Below are 16,875 nucleotides of genomic sequence, written 5' to 3'. Positions count from 1 at the left end.
TGCTGCCCCTCCTTTCACAGAACATTGAAAATTTGATTATTTCATGCTCACTGTGCCCCAGGCAGCCTCTGACCACCCCATCTGCCACCAGCCCTTCTCTGTTTGTGAACAGCAGGAGACAGAGCTTTCCTTGGCAGTGGGAGTGTTACCAACATTTGGTAAAACAGAAAACCCCTTAACCCCAATGCAGCATTAAGAAGCAGCATTCTTTATTCAGGCGGATGCACGGGGGAGAGCTCCTCCCAAAGCCATGCAGGCTGAGTACAGGATAGTTTCTGTCTATATTCTGTATTTTGCACACATATTCATTGATTGTCCTGGACTAAACACACATACGGTAATCATTTCCCCAAAATCATTGACATACTTCTCCTCCCCTTTACCCATGCGTTCTTCTGTCCTGGGGGTCTCTCTGGTGGTCCCTGGTGGTCGTGGACCCCAATGTTCCAGTGGGCCTGGCTGAGCTGGCAGGACACTGAGGCTGGTGAATTTCCAGTTCCCCTCCTCACACAATGGGCATTGAGTGATTTCCATAGGCCTGGGGTTTTGGGGAACAAGCTACAGATGTGAGCTCACCTGGTGTAGACAACTGATCGTCTGGCAACATGAGGTCACAGAGTGGGATACGACATCGCAGACTGGGGTATGTGAGGTCATTGAGAAGCTATGACGATAACAGGCCACTTCTGTGACATCACAGAGCTGGCTGTGACATCAGAGACCATCTGTGTGACATTAGAGAAGGGGTTGTGACCTCACAGAGCAGACTATGATATCACAGTCCAGGTGTGTCACATGAGCACATGAGCTGTGACATCACAGAGCAGACTATGACATCACAGAGCTGCCTGTGACATCCCAGAGGGGCTGTGTGACATCCCAGGAGGGCTGTGTGAGGTCACCGGGTTACTCACTCTGCCTCAGCTCCCCTCACAGTTTCTCTCAACAAGTCCAAGGCTGTTCATGCCCAGCAGGGTCCCTGTCCCTCGGTATCCCCCCGGTCCACCTGGAGCCACAGCCTCCAGCAAAGGATGTTCCACAGGATCCAGCCCAGAGCCTGACATGGAGACAAGAGGCGAGGGCTGTGTGACCAGGACATCAAGACCGTGAATGATCCAGGTCACTGCAGCCTGGTTTGGGTTCCCCAGTGCAGGAAGGATGTCTGGCATCTGCAGCAGGGTTAGGGAAGGGCCTCCAAGGTGGGGCAGGAGCCCTTGGGCTGTGAGCAGAGGCTGAGGGAGCTGGGCTTGTCCAGCCCAGAGCAGGGAAGGCTGAGGGGCTCCTCATCCCAGCCCAGAGCAGTGCCAGCCAGGAGGTGATGGAGAACACAGAGCCAGGCTCTTCACCAGGGGGCCTGGTGGGAGCATCCTGATACAAGAACCTAATTGTGTTTATATCTATCACAGAAACACGTTTTTCTGAAATTAATTCTAGTATGGAAATCACTTGTGGATGGTGGACTCATCAGACACTGCTGGGATGTTGCACATAGCTCAGGGAAGAGTGTGATTGTTATTAAATTGTGCCCTGTTCAACCATGGTCTGTTGGCCATGAAGAGAAACATTCTGTGCCTCTGAGTCTCCCCAGTTCCTGACACCCAAAGGACACAAACCTGATGAGTTGTGGTTCCCATTCCAGTGGCGGCATTGCACCTCCCTCCACAGCCAGAGCAGAGCTCCCTTGTCCCAGAAAGTCCCTTGCAATGCAGGGATGAAGGAAAGAGGACAGGCTGTGGGGATCAGGGGCAGGGCACAGCCAGGGATTTGAGGTGGTTGTGAGCCCAGGTCAGGAGTAGGTCCTTGGCCTTGGTGAACCTCATCCCATTGTCCTGGGCCCATGGCTCCAGCCTGCCCAGATCCCTCTGCAGATCTTCCTGCCCTCCAGCACAGCCACACTCCCACCCAGCTTGGGCTCACCTGGGAACTGACTGAGGATGCCCTCGATGGCCTCATCCAGATCAGCAGTAAAGAGATTTCACTGGCCTGGCCCCAGTCCTGAGCCCTGGGGACACCCCTGGATGAGACGCCATCCCACTGCTGCTCTGAGTGACAGAGGGTGGATGAGGGAAATGGTGGGGAGGGTGCAGGGACAAAGTCTGATTGATTGTTAGCCATAAAGGACCTTGATTTTCATCTGTATTTAGACTGTATTATGAAGTGCTGGGGGTCTATATCAATTGGGGATTGCTGACATCAATCTATAAACAGGAAAAGAAAGGAGGAAAAACCAGTTCTCTCTTCATTGATTTCAATATAGCATATTCACTTTGAATACACTTCTGAAATCTATCTAATAAGCTATGAAAGAATTGAAAACTTATATTACTCCCACAGGCTTGTCTTGTTTGCGTGTTTTGAACAAATGTTTATGAGCCTTTCTCACTGAATTTCTCAACTGAAAAGCTCAAGAAAGAAAAGGTCTCTGGAGTGGTGAAATTCATCAGCAACCTCCAAGTGGCTGAGGATCCATCTCCATCAGAGCAGCAATGAACAGCAATGGGCACAGCTTTGTGGCTGCCCCAGCTTTGGGATGGGCCCTGGGCCTGGAGCCGGAGCAGCTCTTGAGGGCCCCAAGGCCGGGGCTCTTGTGCTGCCCTGGGCACATGGGATGGCAGCAGGGGCTGCAGAGCTCTCAACACCTGAGCCAGAGGGGAGCAGGGCAGCCAGGGAGCCTCCTTTGGCCTTGGCCCAGCACCTTCCGCCATGGCTGGGGCTGAGTCCTGTGTGAGCTGCAGCTGTTGCTGTGCCCTTCGCAGGGGCTGAGGCCGTGGGGTCAGTGGCCAGAGCAGCCTGGCCTGAGCAGAGCTGTGGGGCCAGAGCCGGCTGGGCTGGGCTGGGGAGAGGCCCTTGGTGCTGCCCAGAGCTCAGGGCAGCTGGCAGAGCTTGCAGGGAGCTGGGCTGGGCTCAGAGAGCCTGCCCCAGAAACCATCAGTGTCCATCTCAGCCTGGCTGAGCGTGCAGGGGCGGGACTCAGGCCAGGCCTTGTGGGGCAGGGCCAGCACCTGTGCAAGGCATTGAAAACAGGCAAGTGCCCCAGAGAGGAGGCTGCTCTGTGCCCTTGGGGGCATGGACAGAGCAGGGAGGGGGCCCAGGACATTTGTCAGTGCCAGCCTCTGTGCCCAGCCCTTGGCAGCCCTGGCTGCTGAGCCCAGCTTTGCCCTGGGCTGAGTTTGGCTGTGGCCCAGCTCCATCCTCCTGCGGGGCTCTGGGCCTGTTCCCGGCCATGGCCAGCCCTGGCCGGCCTCTCTGCTGGCCCAGAGGCCGGCAGAGCCCGGGGCAGGGCTGTCTGTGCAGGCCCACAGGTGCCAGGGGCTGTGCAGGAGCTGGCAGAGGCTGCCCAGCAGGGAGGCCATGGGGCACAGAGCCCCAAGGCTGCTGTGGGCACCACGGCACAGGGGCCGTTCCCAGCCGCAATGCTCCTGGCCTGGGCTGGGCCTGCACAGGGACTGGGCCACCATGGCTGGGCCAGCACAGGGCCACCAAGGGGCCACGCAGCCGCTGCCGGGGCTGACAGCAAGGCCAGGTACACACAAGCAATTGCTGAGCATGGCCTGCGCTGGCCAGGGCTGACTGTGCCACAGGCAGAGCTCAGCTGCCCTTGGGGGCTGCAGGAACAGTCAGGAGCCCAAAGAGCCTCCATGGCTGTGCTGGAGACCAAGGCTGCAGGGGGGAAATGCAGGGCTGCTGCGGGATGGGGAGAGCATGGAATTCCAGCACACACCTCAGCTCTCTGATGATCCCAGCACCATGCTGGGCTCTGTTTCACACTGGAGCAGAGCAGATGTTGATGGGACAGGAGCCCTGCGGGGCTGGCAGGGACCTGCAGCTTGCAAGGTGCTCTGCTCTCCCTCAGGTGCTCTCGGAGAGATCCAATCCCAGCTGGGCACCTCAGGGCACAAGTGGCACTGCCTGTTCATGGGCACACAACTGATGGCTGCCTGGAAAGGGGCACAGCTTTTAATACTTGAACATTTAATAATATATAAGCACTTTTTTTTTTTTTAAATCTGAGTCACTTCAGTATTTTTGAAAAATGTTTTCCCACAAGGAACAGGAATTTCCTGGAGGTGTACTGATGGCAGGACGAGAAATACCGATCTTGTCTTCTACTGCTGTCATCAATATTCTCTCCCTCATCCTTCAGACGTTTCCAGCTCTGCTGTTTAAATGGCCATGTCTAAGGTCATCGCTTCACTAGAGCAGCTGGATCTATGTCCTTTCGATTGCTCCCAGATTTCCTCCTTCAGATGCTTTCTGATCATTCAAGTGCCTCTCAACTGACTGGTTTCATGCTTTGAGCTTCAGGGAGTTGCCCAATCTCTCTGAAGTTAAAATAAATATCATGTTAGTCAACATCTTAATTTCATTTGTATCTATCCTAGAATAACCTGTTCTTATTTCTTTGTCCAAAACTGTTCCTGTACAGAAATCTCTGGGGGGTGGTGGCGATGTCAGATGTTGCTGGATCATCCCAGAGAGCTGAAAGAAGAGCTGTGATCATTATTAAACAGCATCATGTTCAACTCGTGTTTGTTGGCAGAAACCCTTCTGTGCCTCTGAGTGTCACCAGGCCCTGACTCCAAAGGACACAAACCTGATGAGTTGTGGTTCCCACTGCAGTGGCTGCACTTGGACCTTGGCTCTGCACAGGAGAGCTCTTCATCCCCTTTCTCTCTTTTCTTCCCTCTGGGCATGGAGGGAGCTCCTGACTTCAGTGTGTGACTTGTGTGTGCAAAGAGCAAATCTGGGCAGAATCAGGGCAGGGAGGGAATGGGGGGACCTTGGGATTGGTGCTGGGCACAGAAGATGTTTTCCATTGCTCTGAGACTGTCTGCTATGGAAAGTGGACTTAATACCCAGCAGAGGAATGACTTTTGCATTTAATGGAGTTGTGCCTTCTATTGGCTGACAATAAATGAACATCCCTCTGTGTCTCGGGCAGCTCCTTCTCCTAGGAAAGCAGGTGGGAATTGGCACCAAGGAGCTGAAAGCTGCAGGTCCAGTCTGGGCTGGAGAGAGCTCAGATTGGCACAAGGCTGCTCTGAGTGCCAGGGCTTGGATGGGGGAAATGGTGGGGTGGGGGTAGGGACAGAGTCTGATTGATTGTCAGCCATGAAGGGTCTTGATTTTCATATCTATTCAAACTGCATGAGGAGGTACTTGGATTCAGTGTCAATTGGAGATAGCACATATCAATGTATTAACAGGAAAAAAATCCTAAACAGCACCTACAAATTGTTTTCTGACTATCTTTTTAAATAGAATATATTCAGTTTGAACACACTCCTGAAATGCATTTAATTAACCAAACATTATTGGAACACTTAAATCAAATTATTCCCAGAGCCTTGACTAATTAATGTGTTCTGAAAGTTAATGAGCCCTGGGACACTGAATTCCTGCACTGAAGAGCTGAAGGCTGAACAAGCCTCTGCAGCAGTGAAATCCAGCAGCAGCCTCCAAGGTGCTGAGGATGTCAGCAGCCCCCACTGAGGCCATCCCTGCCCAGAGACCGTGGGGGAATGGGCAGACAAGGAGAGCATCCCTGGGGCTGGGCCAGCAGAACTCAGAGGCACCAGCGGCTCCAGCTGGGCAATGGAGTGTGGAATGTGGCTGGGAAAGCCCTGCCAGGGCTGTGCCAAGCAGGATTGAAAAGGCCCTGACCCCCATCCACTAAAAACTCTCTCAAGGAGACATTCAAAAGGAATTACAGTTGTTTGTGTACTCTGAGTTGGGTGCACGGGAACAATACCAACAAGAGATTCTGAGAAGCTCAAAACAACAAAACATCCTTTACTGACAACTTTAGAAAATCAGAGAAATTTAGTCAAAATGTTTAATGCATCATTCAATCACCAAAAAACACTTCTCAAAGCAATAACTTGCCCTGTTTGACTTCACAAACTCTAAACCTGTTCAATTTAAAGCTAGTCAGAGTTTGCAAGAGGACAAAAATAGAAGAAGTAGACACAGAAAGAGAGAAAGAAAAATAAGATTTATAGAAGCACAGACAGAGCTACCAACTCCTGGACTCTAGCAGTTCAGATGGAAATGCCAAGAGGAGGTAGGGTCAAGATGTGTGTTTGCCTTGTGGTCAGCCTTCAATACCCCTTGGTCTTGCTGGGCCCTTCCCCAGGTGGGACTTGGGCTCATTTGGTCACTCAGGAGCTGGGCTGGGGCTGCAGAGGTGGCTGTGGAGCATTGCCTGTGCTGTGCCAGGGACTGGCAGACACTGCTGGGCTGGGAGAGAGGCTCTGGAGGGATTGGGGTTCCAGGGCAGGGCAGTGCTCCAGGGCAGGGCAAGGCTGGATCTGCCCATTCCTCCCCGACACATGAAATGTTTTGAGCCAACAATCTCCTGCAGTCTGTCACAGGATGCAATGTTGGAGGTGAAATCCCAGTTCTGGCCATGGGCACCTGGAAAGGAAGGACAGCTCTTTTCCATAGGAAGGAAAGCACAGAGTCCCAGTGTTTGGAAGGCAGGTGAGAGTCTCACTAGGCCAGCCAGACTTGTCAGCAATGGCAGATTTTGTCTGGGAGCAGTCTTTGGATGTAGGGAATTTTGGAGGTGGAAGCCCAATCTCAGCCATGGGTGCCTGGAGAAGCAGGGCAGTTCTTTCCACAAGAAGGAAAGCATGGAGCCTTCCCCAGAGATTTGGGGACTGATGAGAGGTGACCCTCGTGAAACCGTTGTCAGCCAGTCTTGTCCTGGCAATATTCCTATGGGAATAATCCCTAGATATAAGGAAATCTGGAGATGAAATCCCAGTTCTGGCCATGGATGCCTGCAGGAGAAGGACAGATCTTTTCCATATGAAAGAAAGTATGGAGCACAAGTGTTTCAACAGCAGAAGAGAAGAGGCCTTCAACATGCCATGGTCAGTTGGACCAGTCAGGCAGTCCATGGGAGGCCAAACCAGCCAGACCTCTTCTGTGTTGCCAGGGTTTTAAGAGGCCCTGCAGTATCACCATGGTCCCCTTGGTTCCACAGGGCCCCACAGTGTCCTAATGGTGATTTGATTCCAGGGGGTCCTGCAGTGTTACAATGGTGCTTTGGTTCAATGGGGTCACACAATGTCACAATGGCTCCTGGGTTGCAGAAGGCCCCGAATGTCACAATGGTCCCAACAATTCCATAAGGCCTTGCAGTGTCACTGTGGTCTCTGTGGTTCCCCAGGCCCCACAATGACACGTGACTCCTCTATTCCATGAGACTGCAGTGTTACAATGGACCTTTGGACCACGGGGTTTTGCAGTGTCACAATGGTCTCCTTTGGCTCCACAGTGTCACAATGGACCACTGATGACACCAGGCCCCACAATGTCACAATGAACCTTTGGCTCCATGCAGCCCTGCAGTGTCACAAAGGCCTCTTGCTTTCACAAGGCCCCACAAGATCACAATGGTCCTCTTGGTTCTGTGGGGACCCCCAGGATCACAATGGTCTCACTGGTTCCATGAGGCCTCTCAGAGTCACAATGCTTTGCTTATTTCATGGGCCCTCATAGTGTCACAATGGTCCCCATGATCCCCTGACTCCATTGTGTGTCACAATGGCCCCTTGGTTCCATGAGGCTGTGAAGTCTCTTAATGGTCTCTCCATTGTGTCATGAGGCCTTGCAATGTCACAATGGACCTTTGGCACTATAGGGTCTCACAGTGTCACTATGGTCCCTTGGTTCCATGGGCCCTGTGCTGCTGCATTCCCCCCTCCCCTTCTCAGGCCGCCCTGCCAGCTCAGAAATGCTCCTTGGGCCTCGGCCTTGGCCAACAGCCCCTGGGCTCAGCTCCTCTGCAGCTCAGCACAAACACTGTCTGCTCCAGGCACTGCTGCTGCCCAACCGGCTCCTGGTTTCTGTAGGAGCAGCCCTGGGAACTGGTTTTGTTCCCTCAGTGGCACAGCATCCCTGTTCTCACAGTGCCAAAGAAAGCTGTTGATGCCAAGTGCGGCCAGGATGAACCATTGCTGTGACTGCAGCCCCTCTCTTGGGGCCCTACAAACAGCGCTGCAAAAGGAGCCCCTTGGAGCTCTCCTGGGCCAGCGACTCCCTCTGAGTGAGGCCTCTCCCAGCCGGGAACTCTCCCGTTTGCTGCACTCGGGGATCCTGAACAACGAGGGAGCCTGGGCCGATCCCCGCACTCCTCCAGGCTCAACCCTTCACCCGCTGGGGAGATGCCAAAGCATCCACAGGGAGCATTTCCTGCCCTCAGGGGAATTTCTCACAGGTGCCTTGCACTGACTCTTTGTGTCTGTGTGCACACAGGAGTGCCTGTGCTGGGGAAATGTGGCAGAAATGCTGCTCTCTGAGGCGTTGGAGTGCCTTGCATAGCTGAGTCAGTCAGGCCTGTAGGTGAGGTTAAGTCACAAGGTCTAAGCTGAGTGAAATACTGCTAACAGTTGTTCTTTTGCTAAGTTGTTATGCTTAATATAAGTTATTAGCTAAATTAAATATTGTTAAGCGTTATTAATCTCTTATATTGCTGTATCATATGTTATAAATTAGGTTAAACACTGTTAAGTGTTGTTCTTTTGCTAAAATGTACGTTTACGGTAGAAGGAAAGGTTAAGGTGTAAGTTAAGAAATGTTACCTTTGAGCTCTGTTCAGCTTTTAGGCCATATTCCTTTTATCCTTGCCATCACTGTCCTTGTGTCACACACACACATATTTCTTGGTTCATTTCTGGTTTGATTGGCTGGATTTGGTTTGGTTTTGTTGTTGCTTTGCTCCCCCGGTGTGCCTGAAGTGTCCAGCCAGGAGCAGAGTGACTCTTGCCAAGGAACTTTGTGGTGCTGTCCCTTAATATTAAATCTGGTTTTTGCTGATCCCTTGCTGGGGATTTTTTCAGTGCTCTCAAGCCCTCATTTGTGACAGGGTGAAGGAGCCCTGGCCCAGGCTCTGGCCCTGGGGAACACAGGGACACTGCTGGGGGGTCCCTGTGCCCCTGTCCCACCCCCACAGCCCCAGCCCCCCGTCCCCGTGCCAGGCTCTGGGGTCGATCTCGTGGAACATCCTCTGGGGGAGGCTGCGGCGCCGGGGGCGGGGGGACCCGGGGGGACAGGGGACCGCGCTGTGCATGAGCAGGGTTGGACTGCTCTGGGGGAGCTGTGAGGGGGGTTGGAGCAGAGTGACCTCCCCAGTGACCTCACACAGCCCCTGTGATGTCACACAACCCCTTTGTGATGACACAGCCCTCATTATGATATTACACAACCTACCCTGGGATGTCACACAGCCATTCTGGGATCTCACATCCCCTCTGTGATGTCACACAGATACACTGTGCTGGCAGAACCCATTCTATGATGTCACAGCCTATGATGTCACAGAGCCTACTCTATGATGTCACAGGCAACTCAGTGGTGACACATACAACTGCTCTGTGATGTCACAGCCTGCTCTGCGATGTCACAAAGCCCTTTCATGATATCACAGGGCCAGTGCTGGAATATCAGTTTCTGATATCATAAAGCTGCTCTGTGATGTCACAGAAGATTTGGTGATGTCACAAAGTTACCCTGTGATGTCACACCTGGCTCTATGATGTTGCTCCATCACCCAGTGCTGTCACAACCCACTCTCTGATGTCAGAGGGCCACCCTCCATGATGGCAGACTCTGCTCCATGGCCTCCAATCCCACTCTGTGACATAACAGACAGCTCTGTGATGTCACAAGACCGTCAGTGATGTCACAACACCCTCAGTGATGTCACAAAACCCTCTCTGTGATGTCATACTGCCACTCTGTAATGTCACAGCACACACTTTGACATCACAGCCTGCTCTATGATGTCATACAGCCACGTCATGATGTCACAGCCTGCTCTGTGATGTCACACAATCCCCTCTATGATGCTGTGGCTGCCCAGTGACCTCACACAACAAACTCTGTGATGTCATAGCCCAATCTGTGACCTCACACAGCTCACTCTCTGCTGTCACACAGCCCCTTGCTGACATCACAGCTGCTCTGTGCCTCCATGACACAGCCACAGAGGTGCTGCTGTGACACAGCCCCCTCTGGGACATCTCCCAGCCCCTGCCACTGCTGAGCCCTGTCAGCTCTGTCTGTGCCCTGCTGGTGTCCCTGAGCTGCCCTGGCAGTGCCCCAGCCCTGCTGGGCTGTGCCCAGGAGCTGCTCCTGGCCAGAGCTGTCTCTCTGCAGTGCTGCCCTTGCCAGGAGCTGCCCCTGGGCCAGGAGCCCGGCCCAGCTCAGCAGCACAGACACAGCACCAGGACTTTAATCAACCTCTGGGGATTGGGTGCTCTTTGCATCAGACTCAGTCCCTCAGAGTGTGCTCAGAGAACTTTTCAGGAACTCAAAAAGAGAGTGAAATACAGACGTTTCTCATACTTTAAACCGATCCTTCTGAGGGACAGGACTGAGAAAGTGTCCCCAAGCTCCACATAAAGCAAAACACTGGAGGCAGTGATGACAGGTGGGGACAAGCAAGGCAAAGGTGTTTCTGATGCTGAGCAATCCTGTGCCTCTGTCCCTGCAGGCTGTCCTCATCCCCCGGCTGCCCCACCTGGCTGGCCCCTTCCTTTGCTGACAGCTCTGCCTCCTGCCTGCCTCTGCCTGCCCACACAAAGCCTTGGGCTGCTCCAGGCTTTTTCTGGGTGATGTGTTGCACCATAGTCCTGCCCTGGCAGGGAAATGCTTTTCTCCTGGTGTCCAGTCTGGGCCTCCCCAGCTGCCCTTAGCACAATTATTTCTTCAGGCTCATTCCCACTATGAAGAAAAGCTCCAGCCTCTCTGAAACCACCCTTCACTCCCTCCCGGACTACTCCTGTTCTGTCCTCAGTCTCCACACCACTGAGCCCAGAGTCTGCAGCCTCCTCCTGCTGGTTATGTGATGAGGCCTCCAAATCCCATCTTGGGAGATTTTTGGGTCCTCTCCAAGGTCTGTGAAAATACAAGAATAGTGGTGGAAATTATTTTCACCCAAATCTTGCAATGACAGAACAAGGCTCAATATCTTCCAACTGAATGAGGGTGGATTTACATTTGTTAGAAGGAGGAAACATTTTACAATGATGAGAGTGGCACAAAACTGCAACTGCATTCTTCCACAGAATTGGATTCCCCGTCTCAGGAATTATCCAAAAGCAGGAGCTTTGTGCAACCTGACCCAGTGAAACCCTCTCATCCCCAAGCACAGAATTCCTGTTGTGTGGGTTCTCTGATGTGCTGGGTGCCCTCACAAAGCTTCTGGCCAGAATGTCTGCTGAGGGCAGCCAGGCTGCTGCAGGGGCAGTGACCTCACAGCCATCACCATGGCAGCCCTGTCCCCTGGGCCTGGCTCTGCCCTTTCCTCTGCCCCTGCCTTGTCTCTGCTGGCATGAAGAGTTTTGTCATTCATATCTTGTCCCCAAGGTGCTGGGGCCAATGGCTTCCCAGGCAGGCTCCTGGAGCAGAAGTGGCTTTTCAGAGCCCAGGCAGAAATGAGCCCTGAGGCAGCAGCTCTGCAGTGCTGGCCACCAGGCCGAGCTGCCAAGGGAGGCTTCTGGCCATGCCCTGCAAGCAGCTGCTGCTGCCAAGGTGCCTTTGGTGCCTCAGGCTCTGCCTGGCCCAGCTCCCAGCACGGCACTCTGCCCTTGTGCCCGAGCCCTTCCCTGTGCTGGGGCTGGCCTGGGGCTTTTCCTGCAGCGGGACCTGCCCTGCTCCTGGCACAGGAAAGCAGTTCCTGCTGGAGCAGGAGGAACTGCCATGGGCTCCAACAACTCCAGCAAGGCTCAGGTGACATCAAAATTGCTTCCTAGATCACTATATTCTAATAATTGTTATAGCTCCTGTCGTTGTCGAGGCGGTCACGACACAAAGCAGGGACCACAAGCAGTTTCAGATGGCAACAGTTTATTATCGAACATGGCTGACCTTTTATACACTTTTTAATTGTTTATGCTTCTTCTACCCTAACTATTGGATACAATAAATCAACATAACACCATTGGTGAAAAGTTACAGTGACTTAACTAACTTTCTAAATATACTTCATGCAGCTGCGAAGTTCTTATCTTTCTTCAGTCCCTCAATTCTCTTGGTCTCCTTGGTTACAGCCTTGGAGAGAGGTCCTTATCAGCTTCTTCTTTCTTCTCAGCTTCTTCTTGCTCCTTTAGCTAACAGGCCCGCTGTTAGCCCCTTCCACAATTCCCCCTTTTTGTTTTTAAACACAGCTGCTATGGATTTTTGCAGGGCCCTTTGCAAAAATCCAAGCAGAGAGGGGAAACACAAAACAACAATCACAACCATCAACAAAATCAACATTCCCATTCTTAATACAATCATTCCTGTCTTTCATCCATCTATAGGTGCTTTAAAATTTCCTAACTATCCCATAAAGCCGTGAACTATAACCACCCCAAAGTGCTCAAAAGGAGCTGCAGGAATACTAGAACAAAGGTTCCAAAACCCTGCATTGTCTCGGTCAGCCTAAACCAAAACTACACCCTTTAATTACTATGAAAGCACATGAAGAGCAATGAAATACATATCCTGATTTATATATCTAGATATAGCCTTAGCCAGTGTTATCCGCACGTTCTGCTTCAGCTGCGGAGCCATCCGTCTTGTCCCTGCCTGCTCGCTCCAGATAAGGTTTGACACAGCGAGCAGGAACCCATCGAGGACCATTATCTGTTAAAACACAAGCATAACCTCTTCCCCAGGTTATTAATTCCACTGGGCCAGACCACATGCCAGTAATTAAATCCTTGACCCATACCTTAACATTTCTACGAAGATCTGGTTGCTTAGCATTCAAAGAAGAAAAATGGTAAAAAATTGGAGATAACTGTGAGTCAGGTAGGGGACGCAAGAAGTTTAACACATAAACAGCTTTATCTAATCTCACTTGAGGTGATTCCTGTTGCATTCCCCCTTTTTGTTTTTGAACCTGACGTTTAAGAAGACCGTGAGCTCTTTCTATAATTGCTTGGCCTGTGGGGACATGTGGAATACCTGTTGAATGTTCAATGCCCCAAGCACGAAAGAATGCTTGCATTTTCTGCGAAACATATGCTGGGCCATTATCTGTTTTTATGTGACATGGAACACCTAGAACAGAAAAGGCGTGATAAAAATGACGAATAGCATCACGAGTTTTTTCTCCTGTGAATGCTGAAGCAATCATTGCATGAGAAAAGGTATCAACCGTAACATGGACATACTTAAAGTGACCAAATTCTGGCATTTTCGTAACATCCGTCTGCCATTCCTCTAAAGCGGAAAGACCCCTAGGGTTGGTACCATAATACTGAGTGACATGAGTCATGTGACAGTCAGGACAGGAAGAAAGAATTGATCTCGCTTCACCAGGAGACAATTTAAATTGCTGCTGTAAAGCTCGAGCACTTTGATGAAAAAATTGATGAGACAAAATTGCCTGCTGCAACACATTAGGTATGGTTTTGATTGCAGCAGCAGCTACTAGAGAATCTACATAGGCATTGCCTTCAACAAAAAATCCTGGTAACGATGTGTGGCTGCGAACATGCATGATAAAGTAAGGATGTTTTCGAGCACCAATGACTGTCCATAACTTCACTAACATGGTAAACAATGGTTTCTCTTGGATATTATACAACACTGCTTGATCTAACTGCTTAACCAAATTGGCAACATAGATAGAATCAGTGACTATATTTAGAGAATCAGGAAATAAAGTGAAAGCCAAAAGAACAGCACAGAGTTCAACCAATTGAGGAGATCCCTGCTGAATCATTGTCTCATATTCCCAGTGGTCATCCTTTTTCCAAGCTACAGCTGCTTTTCCGGTTTTCCCGGACCCATCTGTAAAAACCGTTACACCTTCCACTGGAACAGGAGAACAAATTTGTTTTCCTTCAAAAGGAATCTCCTTGGTCAGTTTTAAAATTGGATGAGAAGGTAAATGATATTTTATTTGGCCTGTAAAACAAGATAAGGCAGACTGTAATTCATGATTATTTTGAAAGCACCATTCAAAATACCACTGTTGCACAGGTATCACAATGGTCACAGGGTCGTGTCCCAAAATTTCATGACAACGCCTGCGGCCCTTGATGATAATATCTGCAAAAAGCTCATAAAGTCCTGGAGCTGTTTTCCGAGATCTGAAAGACAAAAATATCCATTCCAAAATATGCAGTTGATCTTCCCAATTATCACTCCATTGACACAGTATTCCACATGGTATTTCATGGTCTCTCAAAATAAACAATTGGACACCAACAGAGGTATCTATTGATTACACGTATTAATTACATTACCTCAGAGGAATTAATACTATATTGAGCTACCTTCGACTGGAGATCTTGTACAACTCTAGGCAAAGACATGATGACTGTCATCCTGCCTTGTTCCAGGAGCTGCTTTAAAAACTGGAAAAGCCATAGGGTTAGTACAGGCAGCAATTACATCAGCACTCTTCTCCTGAGGTACTTTTGGAGGACCTAATCTTTCTATTATGTCCCAATTATTTTCTTCAACTGCTTTTTTTCTAACAAATTCCCAAAAGTCCTGAGGATGTCGAGGAAGCACAGTTACTTGACATGGAGGCAAAGTCCATGGGGCAGTAGGGCTAGAGCTATTAAAAGGTAAACTGACAAGAGTTCCTTGCCCCAACTCAGGTGTTACTGCGGGTGACTCGTCACTTGATTCGCTGTCACTGCTAGGTAACGGAGGATACGACCTTGCAGACTGTTCATGCAGTTGAAAGCGGAGCGGGGGGGCAGATGGCTGGACTAGAGCAGAGGGAAGCGGGGGGGCAGATGGCTGGGTTTCTCTCTCTGCTAAGGACAGTTCAGCTAGCTGGCGTAGCGGTGTATCATACACAGGCACCATCGCGAGCTGCTGCGCAGGTGTGAGATACAGAGGTTTAGGAGTCTGATAAGGAGATGCCACAGCGGTTTGCCCAGAAGTTTTGGCAGTTCTCCCAGAAGCTTTGGCAGCTTTCCCAGAAGTTTTGGCATCCTGCCTGGTAACTTCCATGGCACCTGCACCTTCTTCAAGGATGGTTTCAGCAAGTTCCCCATCAGAGGCCCCGTCTGCCTCATCCCCCCCGTCAGTTTCTATTGTCAACCCCGATTCTTCGTCCACATCCCGCTCTGCTTGTTTCTGCTCTGTTTTCCATTGTTTCAATGCCTCAAAGAGCGATCCCCAGGTAACAGCTAGATCGACAACACTTTTATCTCCCGCTCGGATAACTTCCCACAGTCTGTCCCCGACTTTTTTCCATGCCTTAACACTAAATGCTGTACCAGGGTCCGTGCCAAAACCCTGTGATTTAGCCCACAGCAATAAACTTTGAAGGGCATAGTCTGAAGTAAAGATTCCCTTATTTCTTAACAAAACTTTCCATGTAGCCAAAACACTTTCTTCCTCTTTAGATAAATTATTTCCCATTATCGCTAGTTGGTGGCTCACCTAATTCCAGGTGTCTTGATAGGAGAAAATCAGGTCCGGACCTCCCTGTGGCTTTCACCGGCCACTCTCAGCTACACCAACGCCGCCTCCCCCACTACGTCCCAGTGGGTCACGGTTGCCAATTGCTAGGATCCCGAGTATCTCGTTAAGGGTCTTGTATCACGTCGGGGTCACCAAATGTCGTTGTCGAGGCGGTCACGACACAAAGCAGGGACCACAAGCAGTTTCAGATGGCAACAGTTTATTATCGAACATGGCTGACCTTTTATACACTTTTTAATTGTTTATGCTTCTTCTACCCTAACTATTGGATACAATAAATCAACATAACACCATTGGTGAAAAGTTACAGTGACTTAACTAACTTTCTAAATATACTTCATGCAGCTGCGAAGTTCTTATCTTTCTTCAGTCCCTCAATTCTCTTGGTCTCCTTGGTTACAGCCTTGGAGAGAGGTCCTTATCAGCTTCTTCTTTCTTCTCAGCTTCTTCTTGCTCCTTTAGCTAACAGGCCCGCTGTTAGCCCCTTCCACAGATCCTATACTATGGAGTAAATTACTCTCTTTTTTTAAATTTAATCTGTGGTGTAAACAAACCATTCTGTCTAATCATGATCAGAATCAATCCGAGCTGTATTTATATAAATTTATCTAGCATTCCATCGATAATCCTGTGGGACAAATTGCATTAAGGTTCAATTCTACCTGTCCAATCTTTTACACCTTTGACAAAGTCTGGGGCTGGGATTGGATCCAGCCACTCCCACTCTCCTGTACTAAAATAAATTTTGGAAGCCTAGGGGCCCTGCAGGGATTTGAGGATCCATGGTGGCTGTTGGGTGTCATTTCTCCATCTCATGACTCAGCAGGAGTTTCTCCAATAAAGAAATAAAGCTTTTGCCTGAGGCTCCCACTGTGCCCATGACAGGAACTCCTGTGAGTGTCTGGGACATCCCGGCTCTTTGGCACCCTGGGGACTCCTGGGATGTCACCATGGAGCCCCCATCAGTGCCTGTGACAGATGGGTGCCTTTGCAGCCCAAGGTGCCCTGGGATGTCACCATGGAATGGCTGTGACTGCCTCTGAGCACACAGCTCTTTACCATCCCCAGAAACCCCTGGGAGGTGTCCATTGAGCCCTTGTCTCTGCCTGTGACATTCCAGCTCTTGAACAGCCTGGAGACTCTTGGAAAGTGACCATGGAGCCCCTCTGAGTGCCTGTGACAAATCTGATCCTTAGCAGGCAACCATCCCCAGCCCCCTGCTGCTATGGTCAGTTTCCATGGCAACCATTCCCAGCCCCCTGTTGCTATGGTCAGTTTCCATGGCAACCATCCCCAGCCCCCTGTTGCCATGCTCAGTCCCTTGGCAGCTCCATGCACACCCCAGGCCAGGGGTGGGTGCCATGAACACCAGCTCAGGCCTGCAGCCAGAGCCCGTTGCCATGGCAACCATTGGCAGCCCCATCC

General features: G+C 50.7%; 1 long non-coding RNA gene across 1 annotated transcript; it reads right to left on the bottom strand.

Moving 5' to 3' along the window:
- Positions 1–11,842: 11,842 nt before the first annotated feature.
- On the bottom strand, positions 11,843–15,939 carry LOC135292191 (uncharacterized). Its single transcript, XR_010354678.1, has 2 exons — positions 15,409–15,939; positions 11,843–14,363 (listed from the first exon to the last, which is right to left on the bottom strand). It is a non-coding gene; the product is annotated as an uncharacterized LOC135292191 (long non-coding RNA).
- Positions 15,940–16,875: the final 936 nt, after the last annotated feature.

Source organism: Passer domesticus, unplaced genomic scaffold (assembly GCF_036417665.1).
Source record: "Passer domesticus isolate bPasDom1 unplaced genomic scaffold, bPasDom1.hap1 HAP1_SCAFFOLD_230, whole genome shotgun sequence".
NCBI classification, from domain to species: domain Eukaryota; kingdom Metazoa; phylum Chordata; class Aves; order Passeriformes; family Passeridae; genus Passer; species Passer domesticus.
The sequence above is the reverse complement of the archived record's forward strand: the minus strand, read 5'-3'. Positions and strand labels throughout refer to the sequence as shown.